The sequence below is a fragment of the Protopterus annectens genome, chromosome 1.part0, assembly GCF_019279795.1.
Source record: "Protopterus annectens isolate FY-2018-M chromosome 1.part0, PAN1.0, whole genome shotgun sequence".
Classification (NCBI taxonomy): Eukaryota; Metazoa; Chordata; order Ceratodontiformes; family Protopteridae; genus Protopterus; species Protopterus annectens.
The window spans coordinates 1,419,748,747-1,419,760,895 of record NC_056725.1 but is presented as its reverse complement, the minus strand read 5'-3'; positions in this window follow the sequence as shown (position 1 = coordinate 1,419,760,895).

The following is a 12,149-nucleotide window of genomic DNA, read 5'->3' as shown; positions in this document are numbered from 1 at the left end:
CAAATAAAATTTACACATAAGTAAATAAACACTTAGATAATATTAAAAAAACTAAACTATTCTTGGTTTCTAGTGGTGGTACAGACAGCTAACTCTCTGCTAAAAAAGCTGTGCATGACTGCCAAGGATAAATGGCTTGAATTTTGTAAGTGCCTTTAAGGCACAATCTAAATAGGTATGCCAGGTGTGTAGTGCCCCAATCCCCCCATGCCCCATGTCTTTCATGCTGCAAAATGTTGTTTCATTATCTTTTTACACAGTTCTAAGGCAAGATATGAAGAGTATCACTGCTGTCCAATGTTCTTCACCACTGATATTGCAAGATTTGCCCATTTGTCTAGGGAAGTGTGGAAGTGTGACAGCCCCCACCACATATGTGTTTGTTCACACACACACACACACACACACACACACACACACACACACACACACACACACACACACACACACACACACACACACACACACCTTCAACTGATTGCACTGATGTTCACACTCACCCATGAAGTGGTGCAGCTTCATGGTAGGGCTGCATTTGAATCAAAATAGTTATTGCAAGGTGTACACTTAGCTTACACCTCATGGTCACCTTTCTAAATTCAGCCCAAGCAGTTTGGGTAGCACTTCATGGTGCTTACACAATGCTGGAAATGATCTCACTGCTACCTGGTTTCTGACTGCCACCACCTTTTGCAGATATGTATATTTAACTAACAGGAAATATGATAGTTTTGCTTATTTGCATATTTTATGCAAATATTTTGGACATTGTCCACATACTAGTATTGTGGAATAGAATTTCACAGAACAGAGACCCAGAGGAAATTTGTTATTTCATGCTATGAAAAGAAAGCATGCGAAAAGGTGGAAAGGTGCCATCAATACCTGCTGTCTGTCTACTGCCATTCTACAGATATTTATACTTGTTTAGCAATAAAATATCAATATATGAATAGATATTATATTTCCATAAATATCTCAGACAGTACCCACTTGTAAGCCTTGTGGAACAGCATTTCACATGCCCAGCCATTATACAAATTATCAATGGGTTCTGAGCCAGAGTTCTCTAAGTGAGTTCTTTTCCTGAAGTATGACTGTATGCCATATGTTAAATGTTAATAATTACATTAATAACTTGAACCAGAAGGTGTTACATGGTGTTCTAGTGTATAAAGTGGATGCCTACACAATGCTAGAAAAATGCTGCATTAATACTTGGTGTCTAACTGGCACTGCTTTGCAGATAATTTACATTTGAATATCCATTAAATATGCACATACACCATAATTATGCAAATATCTCAGAAATGGAGAGACACTTAGAAACTGCTTTGCAACAAATTGAAGATCACATCTGCATATACTAATGTTATCTGATATGGTTATAAAGATATTAGCAGTTGTTTGTATAATTACAATAATACTAGTTATGTATTATATAATTACCTGTTCAATATTAACCCTGAGATTCAAAAACAATCCCTACTACTTATGTATGCTGCCTACCACAAGTATGCCCATTTACGTGATCACATAAAATTTGAGTCAGGGCCATATTTAGCTACAATAAGGAATACCTTATTACTGGTTAATTTGCCTGTCTCTGAACTGTACTTTTTGGTGGTAACTACCACTGTGGCCCATGCATCACTTTGTTACAAGCATCCCCCCATTTGCTCTCCCACAGACATGCAGGCAATCATATACACATGTACACACACAGAGTCAGCTCCCCACCCACAGATGCTTTCATTAAACACAACCCATATACACCCCTTATGCAAATGTATTCACAGGCACATTCACCCATTCATCCACACATACTTAACACTCACTCATACCTACAGTCTTGATCACCTACTTAATGCCCCTACGTTGACCAACCAGGCTGACATACATATGCACACACACACACGCACACACACACACACACACACACACACACACACACACACACACACACACACACACACACACACACAAACAGCCATTTGGCACCAATCATATCTCTGCAGACATGTACTAGCACTGCTTCACAAATACACATAAGCTCCTACAACCACGCCACTAATGTTTTTTTCCACTGAACTTCCCTAAACTTACAATCTCTCCCTTTAACTATAATGGGGGCCACAACATTATACTCATGTTAAATAACACAGCTGGCTATGCTATTTTATGTATATGACAGAGTCTCTAAATAACTCATGTGTGTGTCACTTGCAACAGGGGAGGACACATGTCTAATTAACATTAGCTGCTCCTGGAAATTCCTCTTCAACATGTAGGTCAGTCATTGAGACAGCCCACTGTAGTTATTCTGCTGACTTTTTATGAACTATGGTGGGCCTATCTCAGAATCCAAAAGGGTTATAATGAGGAGCTGACCACTTGTGTTAGGACTTACCACACAGGGTAACCCTTTTTGTTTAGCGGAGATCACCATAATGTTTTGTTGAAGTATTAATATAACTCTTGATTTAATTTCTCCAAATGCTTGTTTTTTTTCTGTTTTTTTACATACTTTGATGGGAATGGACCCCATTCCCATAAGTAAAGCTCATGAAGTTAACACTGCTTCAGTCTTTGATGTTGGTTGGCCATAAGTGCTCTTCTCAGCATCTGCAATATATCTAGAATTGTCTCCTTCTGTAGTTCATATGGGGATACATGTATTGGTACCCGATTTAATGTAAATTCTTTTGTATTAATCTATTACTCCTGCTACTACGGGAACTGTATGGGTATCTCCATTCAACGTTTCTTTTTGCAAATCCTGGTGCTTTATGACTCTTTTGTCTCTCCATAGCAAAGCGAGTATAATTGCTTGGTGTCATTTCACTGAGCAATACTATTTTTGTCATTTTTTTGTATTTATTTTAGAACTGCTGGTATTGGGTGATCCCATGTGATCCCAACTTCATCTTTGTCAATAATATTTTGTGGTTCATGATCCTAGTGCTTTTCAACTACCTCTGTATTGTGGTATTTGCACAATCCTCAGTGCCATATTATTGTGCCTTTCAGTACACACAGCCTCAGCCATAAGTGCATCACACCCAGCAATAAGATGTGCAACTGTTTCCTGTTCTGTGTTACAGAACCTGCATTTGTCTGTTTCTCACACTTTCTCTATAGACTTTGTAAACCCACTATCATGGGCTGGCAGGATTAGCCTTTCATATTTTGGTTTACATTCACCTCTCCTTAGCCATTCCTACTTCAGATATTGATCAATGTGAGGTTATCATAAATGTATTCCAGACTTACTATATTTGGGGACTTTCCAATTGTCTTTACTTTTTTTCTGGCCCTTTTTTTATATTCTTTATTTTTTGGCATTTTGAGTTGTTATCTGATTTTCTCTACTTCTGATTTGATTTCTATTCCTACTTTCTTCTGAAATGCTTCTGCTTGACTAAGCAAAGAGGTCATCTTAGACTTCTCTTCATGTTTTAGATCTCTCACCATGTTTGTGTCTAATGAGGTCAGCAGATATGTGTGTGTAGTCCCATGATTGCAGATCTATGCATGTACAGTTTGAAAGAGGCCCATAGCCCTTCAGAGTGAGGGATATATTCTTGATATACACTGTTTTTATCTATCAGTTGTCAAGCTTGAAGCATTATTCTTCTTTTCTTGTCCAAATGATTCAATACTTCTTGGGGCCAGATAATCACAACAAAGCTGTAAGTTGAACAGGAAGAGAAAATTGATTTATTGCTTGGAATTTATTCCCAGATGTCAAGACAGTTTTTAGCATTAGCTTTACTCTTCTGAAATATTCCTTACTGATGTTTGTTCTCATTTGTTCATGTTTTATTGTCAAACCTCCATCTATTCCCAAATATTTGTACACTCTTTCCTGCTCAAGTTCCTTTATATCATATTCCTTTCCCTGTTCATGTTTTCTTGGTGCTGCATCTTTTATAAATGTAGCTTTTGGCACATTTATCAAGACTAAATGTCATTTTTATACAATCTAAGAAAGTTTTAACCATTTGTAGCTGGGCTATCATACCATTATCTAACTAAATATTCAGTTTTAAATCAGCCACAAAAAGTAGATGAGATGTTTTTAAACAAGTTTGGTTTCAGCGAGTTAAACTGTAACCATAGCTTCATCTATTAAGCAAGCATCTTAATGGATTAAGGATGAGACAAAACAACTGTGACAACAAAGAATCATACTGGAATACTCACTTTGAATTTGTATACTTGAACAATACATTTGCCCTTTGTCATGGCTTAGTTGCAAAGTGATTTGTCACATTTCATAGTCACTATAATGACAGCAGAAGCATTGAAATGTATATGGACATGAATGAGACTGATTATGGTAAACCTAAGAAAGTACGTTTAGTCATGGCTGGTATAATTTCTAAAGTGTAAGCAGTACAATTCATACTTTTAACAGAAATAAACCTGTAAGTGCAAAGATGCATGGCGTATTTTAAAGCTCTGTCTTGACCATAATAGCAAAAGTAAATAAAAAAATGTTAGGAATGTTAGCAGCAGGTAGATTTAAATGTGTTTTGCCAAGTAATGCACGGAAACATTGTCAGTTAGTGTGGTAAGTTTGTAGAATGTGTGTTAGTTAATGACAGTTATTAAAAATGAATTGTCTGCTTCTAAGGATAAGACTGCAGCAAGGAATATAACACTTTATTGTGAAACAGAAACAGCAAGTAGCATGTTAATCTGTTACAAATGTGGAGGTAGAGGTAACATTTCTAAGTATGTGCTTCTAACACTGAAGATATTGCTTCTGTTTTTTAACAGAAATGTAAAAATTAAAATACATAATTTGAATGAAGGTGTTACAACACATAGAGTAAATGAATCAGCTTTGTGTCAGTGAGTAACAACCAAGCTAGTAAAATGCATTGATTTTTTAGAAATAAGGGAAGTGCAACCCTGTTAGATTCTGAAGCATGATTTCCCTTGTTGTGATATTCCTAGTATGTAAGTATAAACCTATTGAGTGGAGGTGATTTGCATTCATGGTGACAGAAACAGGTATCCCCTTACACATGTAGAAACATGGACTATTTTGGGAAAATTGTTACATCCTGTGGCTGTAACCCCTGATTTAACATGTGATGTAACATTAGAGATTTTCCCCATTTTAAAGCACTATGGAAAATGTGTGAGCAGCAAGAATTTATAGACATGGTGTGACAAGCTAATACACCCATTCAGTATAGGAATGGGGGTTAAGTAAAGCAAGACAATGACCCTCACATTGAGATTCCGGATCAAAACCAAGAGAAAGGAATTAGTATGCAAAATGTAAAAGGAGTCAGAATATGGTTATGATTAGATCATGAAAACGATTCTGTCAGTTAAGAGACGCATGCCCCAGTGACAGAGCAGCAGAAATCAAAAAGTGCAAGGGATGTCAATACTGGACTTAAAGGTAAAAATCAGGACAAGACAGAAGTCAATACAGACACTTGGAAGAAGTGTTAGCACAGAAACTGAGACAAACACACAAAAACAGAGGAACTTGAGTGTGAACTCTCAAGGAAAAATAGTGCAGAAAGTAAGATAAGTTGGACAATAGAGAGCTGTGTGCATATTTCTGCTACTATGAAGCAGAGAATGAAGTTGAGGGTCAAATGTAAGCAGAAGAAATCTATGAAAAAAGAAAAAAGTAAAAGTGAAAACTAATAATAGATTTTGTCCCTGATATACCCCTTCTAGTCACGGGGCAAGAGAGAAGGAAAACAAAATGCAAGGATGACATCTGCTTCCTCTAAGTTAGAGGGAGAGTAACATATAAGATCAAAGTGTACACGAGCGTGTGACAAGAGCAAAAAGTAATTCTTTTTCAGAACTCCTCTTTGCAGGGGAAGACACAGAAGTTACCGGGACAGTGTTTTTAGGGAAGGTGCCTACCCTCTAGTTCAAAGCAAGATGCTGAAAAGAGTAATCCTAAATTAGTGGATTTACAGTTAAGCCTCACAATTTGTAAAAATGTCCAGCGGGAAGATAAGCTTTTAAGTGGGGCAAGAAAGAACATAACTAAGATTTTAGGTGACAACGTGAACAAGATGTTCCCATAACATTTTACTCTTATTGTAAGTTTAAACATGATTTTTATATAGTATAACTAAAGGAAGTGAGACAAACCTTTATGAGCTACTAGCACCAAAACCTTACTGGGATACCAGTAATGAAGCTAGTCTTTGTGTAATGCCACATGTCAGGAGGCTACCTGGGGACAGAAGATGCTAAGACAAGGCTATTCGCCAGGTTTGTGTTGGGGGAATAACATTTTTCGTGCTTTGGATGGAGTTGTGAAGATTATTATCCAGTGTTACTGTACAGGCATAATGAAAGAGGCAGAGAATGTTTATGCTTCTTGTTTAGAATGAAATTGTACCGCTTCCCATATATAAAAGTCCCTCAATCCCAATTCTTTTCACACAAGTACCATTTTAATGTTTTTCAGTGCAAGCTGTGGGGCAATTAGTAAATCCAGCAATAGATACCAGTACAAACTAGTCATGTCATGATGAATGATGCTACCAAATTTCCAGAAGCTGTGACACTATGCAAAGTTAATGGTAACGCTATTGCCAGGGATCCAGTATTGTTACTCTTCGGAGTAGTATTGTTACTGTCCAGAGTAGGCATCCCTAAGAAGATGCTTACTGACCAAGGCACTCACTTTATGTCAAGGACACTTCATCAGTTATGTCAGTGGTATGAATTCAAACAGCTGAAAATGTCAATCTACCATCAATAAAACAGTCGAGATAAAACCAAAAACCAAGAAACTACGAAAATGTGAAAAATACCGGTATCCTTGAGCACTGGAACAACAGAACCACCAAAAGACCGTAGTAATACTTAACGCAAATTTATTTCTTAAGATAACAGCGTTTTCGCCACTGCTAATGCACATGTAGAAACTTGGACTATTTTGGGAAAACTTCCTCAGAGTTGAAAAAGAAAAAAGCGCCAAAATCAAATTTAAAACCAAGGGAGTGAGTTAAATAACGTCACTTCCGTATAAAATAAGCGCACACCACTTACCATTGAATATATAAAACACATTAGTTTGTAAAATATTGTAAACAATGAATCTAAATTAAACTCTTTGAACACCAAAAAAGTGTTATAAATACACCAAAAGAAACTTATAAAATATTATTTAAAACGTTAATTCACAGTGTCGTTAAAATATTTGTTTACTACAAATATTAACCCTTCATATCAACAAACTATCAAGAAATTTTTATAGCAAATATTATATGCCATATTGTAAATGCTCTAGCCAATATTACACCACCTATAAGGTGGAAATCTATTTTAAATAAACCAAAAAATCCTAACTGGGGAAGTTATCTCATGTAGCTCCTAAGCTTTAAGACAGAAGAAATATTGCAATTTTCATTTAACCCAGGGACATTAAACGCGTCAAGTTTGATTTGCCATTCCAATTCACAAATTTCCAACAATAGGGAAAATGGACCTCCTCTACTGTTCGGTCTAATTTGATCTATGGCCATAAAATGAAAACTATGACCCAAGTTATTACAGATATGTTTCGCCAAAGAATTTTCACATTTCTTATTTTTGATAGCATAAACATGTTGATAGACCCGCTCACTGAATTTTCTATCCGTTTTTCCTATGTAGAATGCTGGGCAGCAATCACATAACGCTACATATACTATAGATTTTGTATCACAAGTGATCCTATGATTGATCTGATACTTCTTGTTTCTAATATTAAATGAATTGCCTGACCTTAACATTTTACACCAATTACAAGAACCACAAGGGTATGTACCTTTCTGTCTAGTAAAATAATTGGTGTCAAAATTCCTTTGTACTAATTCCTTGAGGTTGTTGCCTCGTTTATAAACAACAGAGGGTTGAGAGCCTAACTTCTCCACGAGGGAAGAATTACTACTGATAAAATGCCAGTTTTTACGAATGATGGACCAAATTTGTTGTGAATTCAAATTAAAGGTAGTAATAAAACTTGTAGGGAACTTACGTACCACCTCATTACCTGATTTCTCTATGGTTGCTGAAGCATTTCAATCAATTACAGGGGTATTAACCATAATGGTAGCCAGACTATTATTTTTGCTCAAAAGTGGTTTATAGAAACCTGTAGATCTTTTAAATTCAACTTCCTCTATTAGGTCATTAATCAAATCCAAGGGATAACCCCTGTTTGAAAATAACGTCCTCAAAAAGGAACACTCTTGTTGAAACCTCTCTAAAGTACTACACATCCTTACTGCTCTTACCAGTTGGCCTTTTACAATGGACCGTTTTTGTTTAAATGGATGAAAACTTGAGTAATGAAGGAAAGAATTACAGTAAGTTGGTTTTCTATAAATAGATGCCAGAAATGTCTTATTTTGTGGGTCCTTCTCTATTTTCACATCCAAGTAATCAATATCTACAGTAGAAAAATGAGAAGTAAATTTGAGGAAATTTGTAGTCTTATTCATGTAATCTACAAGTTCCTCACTAAATTGGATGTCCCCTTGAATAAGAATAAAAATATCATCAAGGAACCGTGTGTAGAACTTAATACGGTCCTTAAATTCAGATCTATTCAATATGAAATGCTTTTCCCAGTATGCAACAAAACAGTTAGCTACACTCGCTCCACACGGGGACCCCATAGCAATACCCTGTTTTTGGAGGTAGTACTGCTTCTCAAAAATGAAAAAGTTGGACGATAACACTATATCCAACAACTCAGTAACTATGTCTATTTCATTACGGGAAGCTTGGAGATCACCTAACATCAACCCAATCCATTCTATGGCTTCTTGATGTGGGATTGATGTATAAAGATCCACAACATCGATGGTTAAAAATTGTAAGAGTCATCATAGTCGATGTTATTGATGTTATTCAAGAAGGACCATGAATCTTTACAGATTTCCTTGACCCCCTTGAGATGTCTAGATAGAATGCTATCAATAAGTCTAGCACTCGGGTGAGTGATAGAAGACCTACCATCGACTAAGGCTCTCATAGGTGGATTCTGAAAATTCTTGTGGATCTTGGAAATTCCAAACATCACAGGGATTTTAGGAGAAATGATGTTTATAAAATTATAAGTATCCACATCAATTTTGCCAGAAGGAACAAGTCTCGCAAATACCCTCTGATTCTATTGCGATTCACGTTCATTTCATTCAAAGATGAAACAGAATAAGCAGGGGAATTCAATACTACCAACATTTTGTCATTGTAATCAGATTGATCTAATATAACCAAGCCACCCCCTTTATCTGGTTTAATAACCCTAATCGGCAGTTGTCGTAAATTGTTCAAGGCCATAATTTGATCTTTAGTGATGTTACTTTTGTTATGCAATGAATTAGACCCATTAAATATTTGCATATGCCTCATATCTACTTCACAAATGCTTTCAAATAAATTTAAACCCGGGTGTAAAGGGGGGTTGAATGTGCTTGGTAATTTTAATTTGGAAATTTCACTAGTATTATTACTAAACAATAGTTCCAAATTAAGTTTACGAACAAAGCATTTTAGATCAATAATCGACCTAGCTAGATTACATTGACGGGTAGGAACAAATGTATTTCCATAAGCTAATAATTCAACTAAATCAGCGTCCAGAATGATGTTTGAAAAATTGTAGATCTTAAAGTCCCCTTTGTTGTTAGTTAAAATAGTAGGAAAACAATTTTGTGGGGCAACTAGATCAGATAATTCATCCACTACCAGCGGTTGTTCCAGTTCTTTTTCTTCTTCTGAAATGGACGCTTGTTCCGAGCCCCTAAAAAATTGTTGTTATTACCCCGATTGTTATTAACATTACTATTGATATTATCACTGGATGTTTTATGATGAATAGCCTTAATTCTGTCACTCCTTCTGAGGCCATTCTCAGATGGCCCTTCGAAGTTTTCCTCCATGTTGTTGAAATTTGAACGCTGGTCCTGATCATCTGCACTGGAAACACTAGGAACTCCTCCTTGAAGGGCTGAACAAGAGCTTGGACCTTGTATTTTAGGATAGGCACATTTTTGTAAATAAGCGTGCCTATCTCTCGCCAATTTCTTGGATTTATTAGTTGTGAGTTTAGCCATTAATGCGTCTATACTAATGAAAATACGATTGTAATCGTATTTAAACTTGGCATATTCAATGTCAAGTTTAATAATACTATCAAGATTGTTAATGTCAGCAATAAGGCTGTTAATATGGCTAGAGTAATGCTTGATGATTAACTCAATAAGTTGAGCTCCTTGTTGATCAAAAAGGACTATCAAGTCAGAACAGAATGCTGGATCAGAAATAAGACCTGTCAGTGAAAAACTACTACGTAGTCCTTTAGGAACGATATTGTCTTTTAAACATTGTTGGAAGTATGCCACTTCCAACTGTAGTTTTTTTAATTTTAGTAGTTTAGAATCCAGTTGTCTAAGCTTTTCTACAATAGTACTCATAACTGCAGGATTAGCTGCTGAATCTATTGTTGACGGTTCCTGAGCTTGAGTAAAAGAAAAACAGTCCAAATTAGTAATCCAATCACCCAAGGAAGAAACATTATGGACAGCAGAAGATGGATTACTGATGGAAGGTTGTACTGAAATGCGGCCATTAAAACCCAAAGGTACTGACCCTTCTTCATTGTTGAAATCAGAATTGTTGACGTGGTGTGCTAGAACTCGCACAGGTTGCCCCGCTGGGATGGATTGCTGTATACCGCTGTTGGATTGACTGTTACCCACAGCAGGCGCCGGTCTATTACAGACCAGGCTGACATTGCTATTGACACTCCGATCAAGTTGATCCATACAGTTATACAGGGATTCAAGACGTTGAGATAAATTCACTAGCAAGGAAGGGATGTCCATATTATCCAATGCTGCTGCTGAATTGCTAGTTCCAAAAAGGTTCGGAGTTCCAGGACTGACAGGACTGCTGGTAGCCATAAATACAAACGAGATAAAACCAAAAACCAAGAAACTACGAAAACGTGAAAAATACCGGTATCCTTGAGCACTGGAACAACAGAACCACCAAAAGACCAATAAAACAGTGAAATCTGAGCTAGGGAAATTTACTGATGCAGATGAAAAAAAAACTGGGACTAGTTCTTACCCTACGTACTGTTTATAATCAAAGAAGTGCATTATGCATCTGAGTCTAGCCCATTTGAATTTATGTATGTCAGGCATCTGAAAGGGCTGCTTCAGATTGCCAATGAAATTTGGGAAGAGGATATCATACAAAAGTATGACAGATCACTATATTAGTATGAAGATTAGATTACAGCTAGTAATACAGCACATGCATTGAGTCCGGGAAATGTGAAGAGACTTTCTAACTTAGAGAACTGAGCCCAGGATACTACGTACTAGGGTTAGTGTCCTCTATGGAGTTTCTGACAGAAGTATTTATAGAGGAATCCTTGTCAAAAGGACAAAAGCAGGAAGACAGATCATTTCTTGTAATAAATTAAGGAGTGCTTTCAGTAATGTGTGAAAGAACTAAACTGACAGAATAAAACATAGAAATTATCCTTAAAATAAAAATTAGACTGAGACCTTAAAGAAAGACAGATTCACAAAAATGGTGAGAGAAGGAGAAAAAAATGCTTAAATTCAGGATGACTGGGAGAGCCACAGTGCAACTAGAATGACCCCAGAGTGCTAGTCCCTAAACCTGATAGCTCTATCAGATTCTGTAATGACTGCAGAAAACTGAACAGCATTTCAAACTTTGATAGCAATACTATGCCTAGAACTGATGAACTGACAGAGAACGTAGGCAAGGTTAGATACCTGACAACATTAAACTTGATGAAGATAATATGGCATATACCACTTACTCCATCTACCAAAGAAAAACAGGTAACCCCAAATGGTCTGCTTCAGTACACAGTGTTTCCATTTGGCTTACCTGTAGCCCCAGATATCTTTCAGAGGCTGATAGATAAAATAATGAAATCTCACTCCTGTTATACTGCGGCATACCTTGATAACATGGACATTCATTCATGGTGCTTGGAGTTTCACATACTTAAAGTGCAGACTCTTTTAGAATCTGTAAGTCAGGCAGGCTTGACTGTAAATGATAAGAACAGTAAACTAGGTGTGATGGAAACCAGGTACCTTATTGGAAGAGGG